Source organism: Triticum aestivum, chromosome 5D, assembly GCF_018294505.1.
Source record: "Triticum aestivum cultivar Chinese Spring chromosome 5D, IWGSC CS RefSeq v2.1, whole genome shotgun sequence".
In the NCBI taxonomy this organism is placed as follows: Eukaryota; Viridiplantae; Streptophyta; class Magnoliopsida; order Poales; family Poaceae; genus Triticum; species Triticum aestivum.
Genome location: NC_057808.1, coordinates 26,229,364 through 26,235,419, shown reverse-complemented (window position 1 = coordinate 26,235,419; position 6,056 = coordinate 26,229,364).

Genomic DNA, 6,056 nt, shown 5'->3' with positions numbered 1-6,056 from the left:
TTGATTCTTTTGAATTTTTTATGCCCGTTTCAAAATGCGATCAAAACGGCGGGCTTGACCGTTCCTAGCTAGTTGTTGAATCTTGGAGACCTTTTGCTGTTTCTTTGATTAAATAGATACTTATGTACCTAGAAATGATTTTTGGAAAAAATAAAGAGCAAACAATGAGGTAGCTACGGTTCAAATTTGACCTGCTTCCAACTAAATCGGCAGGAATTTGTCTTTTTCACGAGAGGTGGATCATAACTTTTTACACCCAACCATTTGGTCAATTATGCATTAAATATGTTCTAGTATTTTAGAAAATTGATTTGGTACAATTTTGCTACAAATATATTATAGGTCCTTCACAAAAAAACTCATTTCGGGCACTCGAAATATGGAAAATGAATTTTTCTTCCAAGGAAAATGAAAACTTCCTTAGGAAACATTGTCTGCCATTCCAAGATGCACCATCTTGCACAATATGAGATTATTTGAACAAACTATGTCATGAATGCGGCCATAAGATTGATCATTTGGCTTGAAAGCCATGAATCTTCACACTTGATAGCTCGTTTCTGAGAACACTTTTTTAAAATAATTGCCGGATTAGAAGTTTATTATTTTTGCTAGAAACATGGGCATATATGATGACACAATGCGAAGGTTTTCCAATTTTTTGATTTTTTTGAATTTTTTATGCCCGTTCCAAAATGCGGTCAAAACGGCGAGCTTGACCGTTCCTAGCTAGTTGTTGAATCTTGGAGACCTTGTGATATTTATCTGATTAAATAGATATTTATGTACCTAGAAATGATTTTTGGAAAAAAATAAAGAGCAAACTACGAGGTAACTACGGTTCAAATTTGACCCGCTTCCAATTGAATCGGCATGAATTTGTCTTTTTCACGAGAGGTGGATCAAAACTTTTTACACCCAACCATGGTCAATTGTGCATTAAATATGTCCTAGTATTTTAGAAATTTGATTTGGTACAATTTTGCAACAAATATATTATAGGTCCTTCACAAAAAAAACATTTCGGGCACTCGAAAAATGGAAAATGAATTTTTCTTCCAAAGAAAATGAAAACTTCCTTAGGAAACATTATCTGCCATTCCAAGATGCACCCTTGCGCACAATATGAGATCATTTGAACAAACTATGTCAGGAATGTGGCCATAAGATTGATCATTTGGCTTGAAAGCCATGAATCTTCACACTTGATAGCTCGTTTCTGAGAACACTTTTTTAAAATAATTGCCGGATTACAAGTTTATTATTTTTGCTAGAAACTTGGGCATATATGATGACACAATGCGAAGGTTTTCCAATTTTTTGATTTTTTTGAATTTTTTATGCCCGTTACAAAATGCGGTCAAACGCCGGGCTTGACCGTTCCTAGCTAGTTGTTGAATCTTGGAGACCTTTTGATATTTCTCTGATTAAATAGATACTTATGTACCTAGAAATGATTTTTGGAAAAAATAAAGAGCAAACTATGAGGTAGCTACGGTTCGAATTTGACCCGCTTCCAACTAAATCGGCGGGAATTTGTCTTTTTCACGAGAGGTGGTTCAAAACTTTTTACACCCAACCATTTGGTCAATTATGCATTAAATATGTCCTAGTATTTTAGAAAATTGATTTGGTACAATTTTGCAACAAATATATTATAGGTCCTTCACAAAAAAACTCATTTCGGGCACTCGAAAAATGGAAAATGAATTTTTCTTCCAAAGAAAATGAAAACTTCCTTAGGCAACATTGTCTGCCATTCCAAGTTGCACCCTTGTGCACAATATGAGATCATTTGAACAAACTAGGTCATTAATGTGACCATAAGATTGATCATTTGGCTTGAAAGCCATGAATCTTCACACTTGATAGCTTGTTTCTGAGAACACTTTTTTAAAATAATTGCCGTATTATAAGTTTATTATATTTGGTGGAAACTTGGTCATATATGATGACACAATGCGAAGGTTTTCCAATTTTTTGTTTTTTTGATTTTTTATGCCCGTTTCAAAATGCGGTCAAAACGGCGGGCTTGACCATTCCAAGCTAGTTGTTGAATCTTGGAGACCTTTTGATGTTTCTCTGATTAAATAGATACTTTTGTACCTAGAAATGATTTTTTGAAAAAATAAAGAGCAAACTACGAGGTAGCTACGGTTCAAATTTGACCCGCTTCCGACTGAATCGGCGGGAATTTGTCCTTTTCACGAGAGGTGGATCAAAACTTTTTACAACCAACCATTTGGTAAATTGTGCATTGAATATGTCCTAGTATTTTAGGAAATTGATTTGGTACAATTTTGCAACAAATATATTATAGGTCCTTCACAAAAAAACTCATTTCGGGCACTCGAAAAATGGAAAATGAATTTTTCTTCCAAAGAAAATGAAAACTTCCTTAGGAAACATTGTCTGCCATTCCAAGCTGCACCCTTGCGCACAATATGAGATCATTTGAACAAACTATGTCATGAATGTGGGCATAAGATTGATCATTTGGCTTGAAAGCCATGAATCTTCACACTTGATAGCTCGTTTCTGAGAACACTTTTTTAAAATAATTGCCGTATTACAAGTTTATTATATTGGTTGGAAACTTGGTGACATATGATGACACAATGCGAAGGTTTTCCAATTTTTTGATTTTTTTGAATTTTTTATGCTCGTTTCAAAATGCGGTCAAAATGGCGGGCTTGACCGTTCCTAGCTAGTTGTTGAATCTTGGAGACCTTTTGATGTTTCTCTGATTAAATAGATACTTATGTACCTAGAAATGATTTTTGGAAAAAATAAAGAGCAAACTATGAGGTAGCTACGGTTCAAATTTGACCCGCTTCCAACTGAATCGGCAGGAATTTGTCTTTTTCACGAGAGATGGATCAAAACTTTTTACACCCAACCATTTGGTCAATTATGCATTAAATATGTCCTAGTATTTTAGAAAATTGATTTGGTACAATTTTGCAACAAATATATTATAGGTCCTTCACAAAAAAACTCATTTCGGGCACTCGAAAAATGGAAAATGAATTTTTCTTCCAAAGAAAATGAAAACTTCCTTAGGCAACATTGTCTGCCATTCCAAGTTGCACCGTTGTGCACAATATGAGATCATTTGAACAAACTATGTCATGAATGTGGCCATAAGATTGATCATTTGGCTTGAAAGCCATGAATCTTCACACTTGATAGCTCGTTTCTGAGAACACTTTTTTTAAAATAATTGCCGAATTACATGTTTATTATTTTTGCTAGAAACTTGGTCATATATGATGACACAATGCGAAGGTTTTCCAATTTTTTGATTTTTTTGAATTTTTTATGCCCGTTTCAAAATGCAGTCAAAACGGCGGGCTTGACCGTTCCTAGCTAGTTGTTGAATCCTGGAGACCTTGTGATATTTATCTGATTAAATAGATACTTATGTACCTAGAAATGATTTTTGGAAAAAATAAAGAGCAAATTACGAGGTAGCTACGGTTCAAATTTGACCCGCTTCCAATTGAATCGGCATGAATTTGTCTTTTTCACGAGAGGTGGATCAAAACTTTTTACACCCAACCATTTGGTCAATTGTGCATTAAATATGTCCTAGTATTTTAGAAATTTGATTTGGTACAATTTTGCAACAAATATAATATAGGTCCTTCACAAAAAAAAACATTTCGGGCACTCAAAAAATGGAAAATGAATTTTTCTTCCAAAGAAAATGAAAACTTCCTTAGGAAACATTATCTGCCATTCCAAGATGCACCCTTGCGCACAATATGAGATCATTTGAACAAACTATGTCATGAATGTGGCCATAAGATTGATCATTTGGCTTGAAAGCCATGAATCTTCACACTTGATAGCTCGTTTCTGAGAAAACTTTTTTAAAATAATTGCCGGATTACAATTTTATTATTTTTGCTAGAAACTTGGGCATATATGATGACGCAATGCGAAGGTTTTCCAATTTTTTGATTTTTTTGAATTTTTTATGCCCGTTTCAAAATGCGGTCAAACGGCGGGCTTGACCGTTCCTAGCTAGTTGTTGAATCTTGGAGACCTTTTGATGTTTCTCTGATTAAATAGATACTTATGTACCTAGAAATGATTTTTGGAAAAAATAAAGAGCAAACTATGAGGTAGCTACGGTTCAAATTTGACCCGCTTCCAACTGAATCGGCGGGAATTTGTCTTTTTCACGAGAGGTGGATCAAAACTTTTTACACCCAACCATTTGGTCAATTAGACATTAAATATGTCCTAGTATTTTAGAAAATTGATTTGGTACAATTTTGCAACAAATATATTATAGGTCCTTCACAAAAAAACTCATTTCGGGCACTCGAAAAATGGAAAATGAATTTTTCTTCCAAAGAAAATGAAAACTTCCTTAGGCAACATTGTCTGCCATTCCAAGTTGCACCCTTGTGCACAATATGAGATCATTTGAGCAAACTATGTCATTAATGTGACCATAAGATTGATCATTTGGCTTGAAAACCATGAATCTTCACACTTGATAGCTCGTTTCTGAGAACACTTTTTTAAAATAATTGCCGTATTATAAGTTTGTTATATTTGGTGGAAACTTGGTCATATATGATGACACAATGCGAAGGTTTTCCAATTTTTTTGATTTTTTTGAATTTTTTATGCCCGTTTCAAAATGCGGTCAAAACGGCAGGCTTGACCATTCCTAGCTAGTTGTTGAATCTTGGAGACCTTTTGATGTTTCTCTGATTAAATAGATACTTTTGTACCTAGAAATGATTTTTTGAAAAAATAAAGAGCAAACTACGAGGTAGCTACGGTTCAAATTTGACCCGCTTCCGACTGAATCGGCGGGAATTTGTCCTTTTCACGAGAGGTGGATCAAAATTTTTTACAACCAACCCTTTGGTCAATTGTGCATTGAATATGTCCTAGTATTTTAGGAAATTGATTTGGTACAATTTTGCAACAAATATATTATAGGTCCTTCACAAAAAACTCATTTCGGGCACTCGAAAAATGGAAAATGAATTTTTCTTCCAAAGAAAATGAAAACTTCCTTAGGAAACATTGTCTGCCATTCCAAGATGCACCCTTGCGCACAATATGAGATCATTTGAACAAACTATGTCATGAATGTGGCCATAAGATTGATCATTTGGCTTGAAAGCCATGAATCTTCACACTTGATAGCTCGTTTCTGAGAACACTTTTTTAAAATAATTGCCGTATTATAAGTTTGTTATATTTGGTGGAAACTTGGTCATATATGATGACACAATGCGAAGGTTTTCCAATTTTTTGATTTTTTTGAATTTTTTATGCCCGTTTCAAAATGCGGTCAAAACGGCGGGCTTGACCATTCCTAGCTAGTTGTTGAATCTTGGAGACCTTTTGATGTTTCTCTGATTAAATAGATACTTTTGTACCTAGAAATGATTTTTTGAAAAAATAAAGAGCAAACTACGAGGTAGCTACGGTTCAAATTTGACCCGCTTCCGACTGAATCGGCGGGAATTTGTCCTTTTCACGAGAGGTGGATCAAAATTTTTTACAACCAACCCTTTGGTCAATTGTGCATTGAATATGTCCTAGTATTTTAGGAAATTGATTTGGTACAATTTTGCAACAAATATATTATAGGTCCTTCACAAAAAACTCATTTCGGGCACTCGAAAAATGGAAAATGAATTTTTCTTCCAAAGAAAATGAAAACTTCCTTAGGAAACATTGTCTGCCATTCCAAGATGCACCCTTGCGCACAATATGAGATCATTTGAACAAACTATGTCATGAATGTGGCCATAAGATTGATCATTTGGCTTGAAAGCCATGAATCTTCACACTTGATAGCTCGTTTCTGAGAACACTTTTTTTAAATAATTGCCGTATTATAAGTTTGTTATATTTGGTGGAAACTTGGTCATATATGATGACACAATGCGAAGGTTTTCCAATTTTTTTGATTTTTTTGAATTTTTTATGCCCGTTTCAAAATGCGGTCAAAACGGCGGGCTTGACCATTCCTAGCTAGTTGTTGAATCTTGGAGACCTTTTGATGTTTCTCTGATTAA